Source organism: Thunnus thynnus, chromosome 22 (genome assembly GCF_963924715.1).
Source record: "Thunnus thynnus chromosome 22, fThuThy2.1, whole genome shotgun sequence".
NCBI classification, from domain to species: Eukaryota; Metazoa; Chordata; class Actinopteri; order Scombriformes; family Scombridae; genus Thunnus; species Thunnus thynnus.
The window spans coordinates 7,414,805-7,427,909 of record NC_089538.1 but is presented as its reverse complement, the minus strand read 5'-3'; the positions used below and the strand labels follow the sequence as shown (position 1 = coordinate 7,427,909).

The 13,105-nt window shown below is 40.5% G+C and overlaps 1 protein-coding gene across 16 annotated transcripts in view; it reads right to left on the bottom strand.

Moving 5' to 3' along the window:
• Positions 1 to 13,105, bottom strand: part of LOC137174056 (uncharacterized) — a 47,070-nt gene that overhangs the window by 12,065 nt on the left and 21,900 nt on the right. For 6 of the 16 annotated variants that reach the window (XM_067579073.1, XM_067579058.1, XM_067579068.1 and 3 more), the window contains 4 exons: positions 9,033 to 12,605; positions 7,548 to 7,634; positions 6,207 to 7,305; positions 2,701 to 2,818 (listed from right to left, as the gene is read on the bottom strand). The gene's annotated coding sequence lies outside the window, so the exon portion shown is untranslated. The remainder of the gene's footprint in view (positions 1 to 2,700; positions 2,819 to 6,206; positions 7,306 to 7,547; positions 7,635 to 9,032; positions 12,606 to 13,105) is intronic. The other 10 variants (XM_067579061.1, XM_067579065.1, XM_067579062.1 and 7 more) reach the window with 9 other exon arrangements.

The following is a 13,105-nucleotide window of genomic DNA, read 5'->3' as shown; positions in this document are numbered from 1 at the left end:
CCTAACACACACACAGTAAAACACAGACCATGTTTCAACATTCATTGGAATGTGGATAGTCATGTGACACATGAGTTGGTCAAAAGTTCAGGATGTCACTACCTATTCCTACCATCCTGTTCGGATCAAGTTTACCAGATCTGGTCAAACAAAGGCCTGCTGACTATTAATGACCTTTATGTTAAAGGTGTTCTTTCCTTGTTTGCAGATTTATCAGCAAAATTTGACCTTCAAAAAACTCACTTCTTCTGCTTCTTCCAGATCAGCCACCCTTTGCAAAATCAATTCCCCCAATTTCCTAACCGCCCTCCGGATTCAATGATTGACTCTTTTCTATCACTTAATACTAGGCTAAAGGGGCTCACTTCAATCATATATGATTACATTTTAAAGGTAAACCAAACTTGTTTAGACTCCCTAAGGGCCATCTGGGACCAGGACCTCGAGATGACCATGTCAGATGAGCAATGAGGACATATACTAAACCTTGTACAGACCTCTTCTATATGTGCAAGGCACAGACTACTGCAGTGTAACATCTCACACAGAGTCCATTTCACTGACGCAAGACTAGCCAAGATATACCCTGACAGAAGTGATACATGCAACAGATGTAAACAATCATCCGCTGATCATATGCACATGATTTGGACCTGCCTGTAAAACAGTAGACCCCGACCCCTCACTGCCCTTTACAGAATTCCTTCTATGCCCAACGCATCCAAAGCCACACAACAAGTTATTGCATTCACCACTCTGCTTGCTAGGAGGCTTATTCTCCTTAAATGGACACATCCCTCCCCACTTACTCATAATAGATGGATTCATGAGATACCACAGTGCATTCGGTGTGAGAGGATTAGGTTTTCCCTGAGATGTTCCTTAAAGACCTTCTATAAACTTTGGCAACCCTTTTTAGAACGTATTGACACCCTGGCTATCAACGAAGAAATCAACAAATAAATAACTGAGCTGAACACAACCCCCCACACCCTTTATTTATTTTATCTTACTTTATCAGAATTCTATTTTCCTTATTTATTTATTCATTTTTTTTCTTTCCCCTGTCCTGGTATGCATGTGTGTGAATGAGGCAGGTGGGGGAGAGGGACCGACCTCCGAGAGGGGAAGGGACCAAGAACTGGTATGGGTGGGAGAATGAGAATGGGTGGGAGTGGGCTGAAGTGGGGTTTGCAATATATTAACACTACTATCAATTGTGTATATTTTTCATCTACTATCAATTGTGGAATTATCTTTACACTGATCACAATGGTTCACAAATTGCCATAGTAACATAAGCCACATGGATTTGTTGTTAGGTGGGACCTTGAGGTTACTATTGTGTTTTGTATAGCTTTGATTCATTTGTATAGTACAGTAAATGACATGTACAGTATACCAACACATACATCTGGAAAAGATATGATTCTAGATCTGGTTCCCTGTACTTTTAACAAGAGGTGAAAAGTTTAAAAGGTAGTTTTGTAACTTTTCTCAACCCTATGAATGAAGAAAGGATAAGAATGTTTACTAATGGATTACTAACCGATGTGGATTTGCAAAATTGACCTTAATTTACTTCACATACAAATGTAACCACTGTACACTTGTGCTTGCTCTTGGCAGGCTCTGATGCTTCTTGTGACAGTTTAATTTGTGTTTTAATTTAGCATATCACACAGTACAGTTCATGTCACTAGCATAGTGTATGTTTATGTTTGATCTTGCCTTTTGGTGCAGCTTCCTATTAATAATACTGTACCTCTACCTTCTCTTCTGCAGTGTGCTTGATGAGTTATAGTTTAGATGTAGAAAAGACATAGACTAGATAAGACTTGGTAAACACTGAGTAAAACCCAGTAAAAACTCAAAAGGCAAAACAAAATAGCAAATATGTGTGAGTGTTGGGGATGAAAATACAGGAAGAAAAAGTGCAAGACAATGGAGTGAGTCTTTACTCAGGAGAGTGGTGTTTATATCTATGGGTGAATTCATAAAGTTGGTTGAGCGTGAGAAAGAGCCTCGCAGTGAATGCGGCAAACTCTGGGAAGCTGAGACAAACCTCAGGGCTCTCAGAAAGCTAAGAAATCAACGGAGGGTGGATAATCTACACACCAAGACTATTGTGAGAAAAGTGCCTTTGCTCTCTGTGTATTAAAGTGATAGAATGGGCAGTTCTCTATGGTCCATTTAGGGGAGGAAAATGGACTTTGGTGTAGCTGAGCCAAAGCAAACTACATGGACAATAGGCATTCTACAATTTACAACCAGGTCACTGTAAATACAACAGAGGGGGAGAGAGTGTGTGTATGTATGATGTATGTGTAAAAGCATCTCCAGACCCTCCTCTAATGCACAAAACCCACACACTTGAACGTATGCACATGTGAAAATGCACACACAATGATTAGCTGAAAGAGGAAGTGATTAAATAGATCAAAAGCGTACATCTAAGACAGGAATGTACGCACACACACACACACTTACAAATATGCAGAGAAGCGGAAGGGGTGTATTGATTTGACTAATTTCAATGTGCTGAGTCGCTATGAAACACCTGCCCCAGACACAAGCGCAGCTGTTTGTCTTGGCAACAACATCGCAACCCTGCAACCCCCCATGACCCCAATCCATCATCCTTCATTGCGTGCACACACACACACACACTCAGATATATATATATATATATGTACATACATATGCTGCCAGCAGACCCCTTTTCCTGAGACCTTTGGTGATGTGTTAGATGATACAGGGAGGGAAAGGGAGAGCATGAGTCCCTGGAGGGTCAGGTCTTCACCTTCATGACTTCACTCTAGAAATGCACATTCATGCACACTCTCAGAGACATACACAGTATACGTATGCACACATATACACACCTACTGTATGTACTGAAACATAGTAAACATGTATGAATATATAAACACACAAACACATACAGTATATTATATCCACGCACGCGTGCATGTCACACAGGCAACTCATCCATCTTTCATCGTGTTATTCAGATAGGAAGTCAAATGACCTGCTGTCAGCGCAGTTCTGAATGACAATGAAGGGGCGTTTCTTCATGTCGTGCTCCACTGGGAGAGCAAAGGCCCCGATGCAGATAAATTACACGCGTGCACACACATTGAGGCATTACAAGCTCATTCATCTGGATGAAACATACTAACTATGCATTTTATGTCAAATTTATGGACAGACACATCTATGTGGACAGGCTGTCTAGACACGACACTAATTTGATGCACTTTGGTTTCAAGCAATGGATAGCAGCGGCCATTAGTTCATAGGGAGGAGCTCTAAGCTGAAACATTTCAATGCTGCATGTGTTTGTATGCTGCATGTATGCGTGTGGTGTTCAGTCTTCGGGGAATGTGAAGCAAGTAATTAAATGTTATTTTAATTATCTATCAGTTATTAGTGACTCTTAATATTCTAATTTTTGTCAAGGAGTTTTTTAAATGTAAGAATATGCATATTCATGTTAGTTATCCTCTTCACTTTTGATCTTAATTTTGACAGCATGTTGGATAGTTTTGTCATGCATGCTGCGGTGTCTATTGCCTAGCTTCTATGATTATTTAGACAATCTATTATGGCCAGTGTATTGACAACATTTATGCTTTTATGTGAGCAAATATGATAATGATATCTGGACACTGGTAGTTGTAATGTTTTGCATACATATGCATGTTTGAAAGAGAGGAAAGCTGATTCCTGTCCTATCTGACAACTGTGTACAGCAACCTATCATTACTTGAAAAACGACAAAGAAGATGACAAAACGCCCTTGTCTGGAAGTGCGTGTGTGTGTGTGCGTGTGTGTGTGTGAACTAGCATAACGGAGGAGATATTTTATCCTGGCTCACAGGGCAAGGCAGTGACTCTGAGGGAAGAAACAAGATAGATTCTCAGCCACGGCGCATTTATCTCTATTACTTCCAGCAACACCAGGCATCTAAATTCTACTGATGACAGCCTGGGGATTTTATACCAGTTATCAGCATGATCCTCTCATATCAAATGTTTAACGCTCTCTTTACTCAAAGTTGGTTATATTTTCAACAGAATAAACAGAGAGGAGGAGATGGTCTTCAAACCTGCTCTTTGGAAATTGCAGACAAGACAGCCTTATTTATTCCTAAATTTGGTAGTGATGCACGTTAAAGTCTCTTGACATGCTCCCGCTAATGCTTGGCATGCTTGATGACAGAACACCTTAACACCTCAACAATTGAGCGCATAACAAGACAGAGGCTTTGAGCTAGGCTGAGCTAAATCCCACTGAAGCCACTCTCTCCTGTTTTATCTACCAGTGTGACCTTTAGAAGGACTACAACTCTATACTTCTCTGTTTGGAACTGCCACCATTGCTAGCTTACTTAGATTAATCTTAACATTGTCTTGCCTTACAAGTATGCTTAGCTTCATTTAAAAGGACACAAACCAACATGAATACAGTACATATATGTACAACAATACTACATTAAATACATTTCCAGCGCATTTCATTTTTTTTAGCATCTGACATACACAGGTGCATGTTCCCCTATATGCATATCCTTGCAGCAACCTTACACAAGTCTAACCATTATGTTTCATTCTCTGGCTAATTGCACATTGCCCTTGGCCTACTGAGAGCATGTCGTCTCATTTGAGACTTTAAGATGAGTGCATAGTAGGCCCTTCATTTAGTGTTTTCCAATCCTTCCGGCTTTAATAAGAAGTCATGCTTAAGGCCACTGTTCAGCATGTTTTCCTCTAATGATATTTGGTAATTTAGCAAAGTGAGCCTATTACTGCAATGGGCTTTTAATGGGGACCTATTATGCTTTTCCTTATTTTCAGTCATATATATAATGTTACAATGTCAGATGTTCATATTTAACTTAGCCAAAGTTTCAAATAATGAGTTAAACATCTGCAGAAGTAATCCCTGTGAGCAAAAAGCACCGGCTTCAGACTGCTCTGAACACTCGGTTTCCAACCGTTTTTTTCTACTTTCAGTCCAAGCTGACGTTGGCTCGTGATTTCTTTATATGGTCATCTGCTCCACGCACAGCACAAAAGTTCACTTCTTTGCTCCGCTAACATTATGGCATTTTCCTATTGTTTTGGGGGTAGTCACACCGAGCCATGACTCATACATAAATTCATTTACATTCTTGAATGTTATTATACAAATATTGTATCATTAACTGTATATATTTTTAACCTTTCACTTATGGGTTGTAAATATTTGTAAAAAATGGGACTTATCTGCTCAGTTTTTAAAAGTATTATCAGTCACAACTGTTTTAAACTACATGAGCAGTGTTATACACTCACCAGCCACTTTATTAGGTACACCTGTGCAATCTAATACAATTCAATACAACAGATCTGTCATAAATTCTATTTTTTCGAAGCTTATACACTTTCAGTTTTTGTTGACATTGTCAGAAAGGTGATAATTCTACTTTATGTTTGTTATTGAGGTCGTAGTGGGTGGTGGTGGTGTACTGAAGTGCATAATACTGAAAAGTGTTCCTAATATTTCGCCCCTTTCATGTCTGTTAATGAAGTTGACAAAATATTAAGAACACCCTTCAATATAATGCACTCCAATACACCACCAACACCCACTATGACCTCAATAATAAACATAAAATAGAATTATCACCTTTCTGACAATGTCAACAAAAACTGAAAATGTAAAGCTTCATAAATGTAGAATTTATGGCAGAGCTGTTGGAGTGGATTGCACAGGTGTACCTAATGAAACGGCCGGTGAGTGTAGTTCTGTGGGTCTCCACAGAAAGCACTCCAGTGTGACAACAGAGCATGTTACACAACAGCTTCAGTGGTCACAGCCTGTAGAGAAACCGCTCTCATCCTCGTGAAGGTACATTCTCCACTAACAGAATTTCATTTGCATTGGCTCCAACAGAAAACTATTAGTGTCACATGTTGGTTTAAATGCTGGGGGATGTATGTTGTTGTCAAGGCTTTTGGTTAAATTTAATAATACCCACCACCATCGCTTTGATCCAAAATGCCTCTGCGGTATATAAGCTCTGACAGCTCTTACCAGTCTAATAATAGTACTGACACCCACCAGGCAAGAAGGTCACTGTGGCCCATATGTAGAAAAACAACAGAGAAACAGAAAACAGGAAAAAGTGTCATTGTCCTTTAAAGATAAACAGCACTACCTGTTGTAATCATTGTGCCAGGTGGTGTTTTGACGTCTAGGATGCCTGTGCCAACAAAGTGCACAATCTGTAGGCAGTGGTGGAGGTTGCTCTGTATCTCCAGCACGCAGCGGGTGACCTCTGGCCCCTGGTGCCCGCCGAAGTGCGGCAGGACCCTCTGCTGACCCTCCTCCCAACGGGCAAGCTGCTACTGGCAGTCACGTGGCAAAGAGAAAATGATATCCCACATGCCAAAGCTGTTATGGAGAGACGGGTTAAGATAAGGACAAGTATGAATAAGATGTTAAGTAGCAACACTGCTCTGCATGGCATAATGTAGTATAATCTATGTAAAATAGCTGCAGGTGGATCATAGAGATGAAATAGGAGGGAGCAAAGGCAGTGTAGAATAGATGTGAAAGGAGAAAACACATCCATACTGTTCTGCAAGGGGAGTATGTATAAGTTATGTGTTGTATATGATAAGGATTGAGAAAATACTGTATGGTTTGAAGAATAAACGTATTCAAGGTCACATCCCATGGATTTATAAAGGGGGACATCTGCATTCAACGATATCTTCTGTCAAAGTCCTCAGAGAGCCTTGGTCAACAATAGCAGGGAAAGAGAGGAGATGTGAAATATATGAATAGAAAAGGAAATAATATGGGAAAAAGGTTAAGCTAAAATATGTTAAAGGTCATAGACATGGCAATTTGTGAGGGCGGCGGTGAATGGCGCTGCATCATAACCCTGCAATCAATTAAATCCAAAGGGTTTTTTTTTCAGGGCAAACAGTCATTTACAAAGGGTGCAAACCAATGTATTCTGAAGGCACATGCCGAATTAGATGCACATTTCTCTTGCAAGAAATGCTGTCTTTGATGTAGAGCATTTACCTTGTGATCTCAAAATTGAGAAAAAAAAAAATTACATGACTTTTTGTTTATGCAGTGCAGCCCAACGAGCGAGCCAGCTCAGGACAGAAGGAGACAGCACCACAGCAAGGTCATGGGTAACAAAAGGAGAGGAGGACAAACAAAACAGACAATGCATTCCCACCGGAGAGATGACAGATAGCCACACTTTGTATGACAAAAGGTATGGGCTTGGTTGAATTCTGGAGGAGATAAGAAGAGAAAAATCAAGCATTCAGACAGTGTTTCAGATAAATTCAAGTATATGACACAAGTGACAGAAGCAGCATGAAAACATGAGATGAAGTGGATGGCACTGAATACATCTGACACCTTTTTCCAACAGCTTGAGCCTGCAGAGTTGAGAAAGTGGACTGCAAAACTGCATGTGCGGGTGTGTCATTGTGTGTGTTTATGTTTCTGTATGTGTGAGAGAGCAATTCACCTCGAGCAGGTCTCTTAACCTTTGAACGAAGGCATCAACCAGAACAAAAATGCTGGTTTGGTCCAAGACCCAGCCTTTGGAGGATACCTGATAGAAATACAAATGATAGAAAGAGAGATACAGAACAAAAGATAGAGAAGAGAGAAAAGAAGTGGGAGCAGAGGGACCGATAAAGAAATAATGAGAATGTTACACTGACAGAGACATACACAACAAAAGTAAATAGAGAGTGAAGGAGAAAGAGCAGCACAAAAAGTCAAGCTGTCTTTCAAACGGATGAGAACCTCAGCATTTTAGAGCTGGGTCTCCAGCTGTCACAAAATTGTAAAGTGCACAAAAACAAAAAGCAAGCTGTCACAGTGGCAAGCCGCCATCCATACAGACTGAGGGATAAAGGTCAGAAAATGATCTGTCATTGGCATAATTGCATCCGCTGAAGTTGTGTATCGGTGGCCAGGCGTTTCTCAGATTGCTTTTCACACTTCATTCTGCCCCTGATGGAAAGGTAATCCTGAAGACACAAAAGTTTATGGTTGCTGTTCACAGCGGAAATGGGAAGCTGAGAGAGGGAGAGATGGACTTCAGGTGAGGAAGTGACACCAGGTAGACTAGGACTGACATGCGTCCTCAGAAAGTAAAAAAAAAGGGAATAGAAAAAGGAAAAGAAATACTCATTTACTCCTACAATTGTACAGTTATTCAAGCAACAAATCTACACGCTTGGATATTGTAACAGCGGACTAGCTGATGACCTTTTGCTCTCATATTTTTTCTTCACTAACAAAGAGTGCCTGTGTAAGGAATGCTGAGGGATTTATTACTGTATATTTTTATGTTCAATTCAAACTGTGGGGACTTAAGCACCAGTTTGAACTTGAATTCTTTATTTCAGTGACTTTATGGCTTGAGAGCAGCTACTACAAGAAAAGAACATGGCATTCAAGGAAAGCAGGCATTTTTCTCTCTGTTGTGTTACTATGCAGAACACAGCAACTCCTGAAACACAGGATGGCTCAGTGTCCATAACGTTTTGTATCAAGAAGTCTGTAAAGAAACATTGACATTCAGTACATCCATAAGACACATAATGTATAGAGAATTTACCTGCAAGGCTGGATTACCATGCAGGTAAAGGAGACTGCCCCTGGGCCAATTCACTCTGTAAATTTGCTTGTGATGATTTGATCAATTGTTAATTTATTTAGGAACATCCACAACAAAAGCACTACATCGACTGAAATCATAAGGGCCTTGGTCCAAATACAGCTTAAAGACCTGTATTACTCCGGTTGATTTGTGCATGTCATAATAAAAGGGTGTGGAGGTTCTTTTGAAGTAACAGCAACAATAAAACCATTAGCAATTAATTAAAAAAAAAAAAACACTTTTTAAATAAAGTGTAGCCCTACTAATAAATGAATAGTATTTAACACTGGTTAAAATACAGAGTCAGACAGATTAGCATGGACAGACTCGTCTCTTTACCTCTGTCACTTGTGATCAAAGTCCAAGATGAGCATCCGGCTACCTCCCATCACATAGCTTAAATGAACTGCAGAGTTGCTCCTCTGTGGCAAGTTGGGCTGGTCCAAAACATCATTGAGGGAAAGGAGAGTCATTAAAACACATGCCAACTGCTCTGAAAAAAGTGCATGGTCAGGAACCTTTTTACATATTCCTTAACATAACTTTCCTTTGGCAGGTCACCGGTTCCCATTAGCCATTAACCACCAACTTCCTGACACACTGTGTTCTGTTCATACATCCTCATCACAGTTTCACCTCTCTTCCCTGGTCTCACCCCACTGCAGTCGTGTCACTGCTTCTCCCCTTCGCACCTTATCTGTGGTGTAGGCCTTCCTTCATTGTCATCCTCCATTGAGACTATCGTGGTCAGATCGTTCTGTCATAGTCACATTCCTCATTATTATTGTTGTCATCATTTCCATCATCATGGTGGGGAGTCGCCGGGGTCCTCTGGCTGCTGCTCTCGTCTCTGTCTTGTTGTTCTACATGCTCTTTTTTTTGTCTCCACATTTAACCCTTGTTTTTATTTTTTCCTTGTTATGTTAGTCCATTGCTATAATTAAAATAAGCGATTCTTGCTGGATGGTTCTCTGTTTGACCTCTGTATGCAAAAAAAAAACTTTAAAAACAACACATCTAAATAAATAAAACCAAGTCTAAATTAGAAAAAAAAAGACCAGCACAGAGGCAAAAAGAAAATCAAATAAATAGCTACATGTAAATCAAACTCTGCACCCGCAACACGTGGCGTATACTCCTCAATACATTTGTTTTTAATGAAATAACCACAAACTGACACTAATCTGGGGCCATGCTGTATTATAGCATAAGAAGACTGGTTTGTTTCTGTGTCTTTAGGCAAAATGTAATTAAGGTGCTATGTGTGGTCTGATGTGTTCGCAGTACTCTATGAGTATCTGGAGGAGGGAGGGTACAGGCACTGTGTGGGAGGAATCAGGAGTCAGCGGGGCACATTTCTGCCACGAGGCCCCCTAGCGGATGATTCTAGTAATAAATCTTAATTACTGCAGTCATTTTAATGTGGAAATTATGTGGCTGTATGATTCACTGTAGATTAACTTAATACTAGGATTTCTACTAAAACCCTCTATTAGCCAACAAATAAAGCCATTTGATAATACTATCCCCTCCCATTCCCATTCCTTAAATACGTATGCACACATGCACACACACAGGAGTGCTGCACGTACATTTAAGGGCTGAGACATGAGAGATGGGGTCTCGCGTTCATTTTACACTAGAGAATACATGTGGTATTAAGAAAATATGCAGGAGAAATGAAACAAGGGGAAGGGGAGAGGGTCCACATCTGTGACTTTCTGTCTCTAACTGCAGATGAAAGGAAGTCGTTTGAAGTTGATGTGGTGCTATTTCTCCAATGACTCAGATTAAACACTGATGCCGGTGCCGAGCAGCACATTCATCACTTCAACGATACTTTTAGTGGCCGTTCCCCTGCTCGGGCGGAAATTAACAGTACCCTGGTGCCCTGTGCGGGGGTAAAACAGACTCACTCACTCTCACACACACACACACACACACACACACTTACAAATGCCCAATTCTGCTCACATACAAAGACATGCAGGTGCTGTGAGTATGCAAAGGCCGTGTTTTTCATTGCTTCTGCAACTCTTATGCTCAGGGGACACAGGATGATGCCTGCTTTTAAACTGTGGCCTCTTTAACTTAATAGACTCGTTCACCGGAGGAGTTCTAGACTCTTAAATTATGCCATTAAAACATTATGATGAATCATTCATTTACCGGCTTGATTATAATTTAAATGACAGATAATGCTTGTGAAAAATGTTAACGTTGTCATGCATGAGTTTTCATCACAGCAGGAGAAGAAATGGTTAACCTTATGACTTTTATTAACATTTGAACCATCAAATGCAAAATAAATGTTGTAAAAGACAACAGTTTAGAGACTGTTAATCCACCTTATTCTGCCAGCTACATTTATACATCATTATGTGTTTAAGAGCTTAAAATCACAACACATTTTTTACTACACTCTGTAGTCTCCCAATTAAACTGTTTTTTGCCCGAAAGCACCTGTTGTGATTGCTTATTCTGTAAAAGTAACTGATTAGTTATCATCTTAAACTCTGCTGGCCAGCACACACGGCTCCAAGTATGGCAATACACAGCTGGTCAGTTTTTTGTTTTGTTTTGTTTTTTTTTTTAACTTTGAGCCAGTTTGGACTTGGTGGATGAAAAATGAAGTGTTGCCTCTAGGGGTCTCTACTGGGGTTTTAAGACTCTTAGGCTTGTTTAAAAACCAAAAAAACATGTTTTCGTTACTAGCAAATGACTGATGGATATACAGTAGGATTGGGGTTTCAGTATTTATGTGTAGTATGTGCGTACACTGTAAATGTACCCATGCATAAAGAACATACAGTGCTAAACAGAGTAGTTAGCTATGCAGGTCTGATTCAGGGTAATTTGATCAGTATGGCCCTAACCTCATGGGATAAATACCCAATAAAAGACATTTTGACGTCTGGATAAGCGTAAATCCATCCAATTTGGAGCCTAATTAAGTGGGACTTACATAGCACTCTGGGACAGTCGGTTATAAGGGACAGAAAAATGACCGGAGGCACCAACGTCTCTGCTGTCTCAGGAGAGCACTAGATCCAATAAGGATGGAAATAAGAGAGGGGTCACTGTGGCTTACTTTAGGATGGAAGCACATCATCAGAATAGACTGACACACACACACACACACAGTATGCATACACAGACTCTAGCCCAAAAGACAGACACTATGCAATTTAGCAAAGGAAACAGACTGATCTTAGAGTGCGGCTGATAAGGCAAATGTGCAGGATTACAGATACAATAAATGTTGTTTTTTTTTACCACTTCTTGAGACTTCACACCAGCTGGTTGATGCGCGACCCTTACCAGAGGGTTAAATAATAATATCCACTTCAGGGATTAGAACAATCAGAGGACAAATATTCCTTTACATAAAGAAACAGATCATCCCTCTCTATCTTATTATCATTTAACATTACCACATCATAAGCTATAGCAGCTATTAAACTGACTTTAATACAATACGTGCCATAGGCATGCCTGTTGCTTATAAAACAGCTACAGTTGCACTCAAGCATAAACTCCCATGAAAAGCACTATCTCATGATCATAAAAGTGTTGCTGGGATAATGTGGCCGCTTCTATATAGACAAAGATATACACGAGTCAAAAACAAAACAAATTAGTTTCTGTCAGAATCCCTTCAGATGTCTTCCTGTGCATTCCCGGATTTCACGGCCGGAGCCAAAAAATAAAGGCCTCCTGCGATACAGAGACAGAGAGCCGTATCAGGAGGTCATCTGTGCTTCAAAAGGGAGATATATTAAATTCATTCATCTCAGTCAGTGGGAGTGCCAGTGCCGTGGCTTCCATGTGATGAGGGATAGAGAGATCTCCCCCTCTCATTCTGCCTGCCTGGCTCACTGCCTTATGAGGCATTGTCTGGGAAAATATCCCCTGTAATAGAGCCAATGATTAAATAAAGACAGAAAGGTGTGTGTGTGTGTGTGTGTGCGTGACTGTATTTGCATGTGTGTGTGTGTCTTTGCATGGATGCAAAGACACACAGTGAATAGCCAGAGCTTGGAGGTGGTCTGAAAGAAAAATAAAAGGAGGGAAAGGAGGGTGATGAAAAAGGTTGAAAATGAGGGAGACAGTGATGGAGAGAACGGCGGAGAGAGGAAGAGAAAGCAACAGAGAGGCCACCAGGAGGACAGGAGAGGAGGGAGGGCACACTGCGGCATTTATCATGTGTCACCACGCCACGCTCGTACAACACTTACATTCACATACAAGATAGATCTAGTGTCTTACACACACATGACCATAAACACATATACAGTGCGCAGAAACAAATCATATCAAATAACACCCCTGAGGGTTATATAAACTAAATAAACTGTTCAGCGTGTGGCCGCACGCACGTACGTATAGCCTAATTTAAACATGTGTGCTTA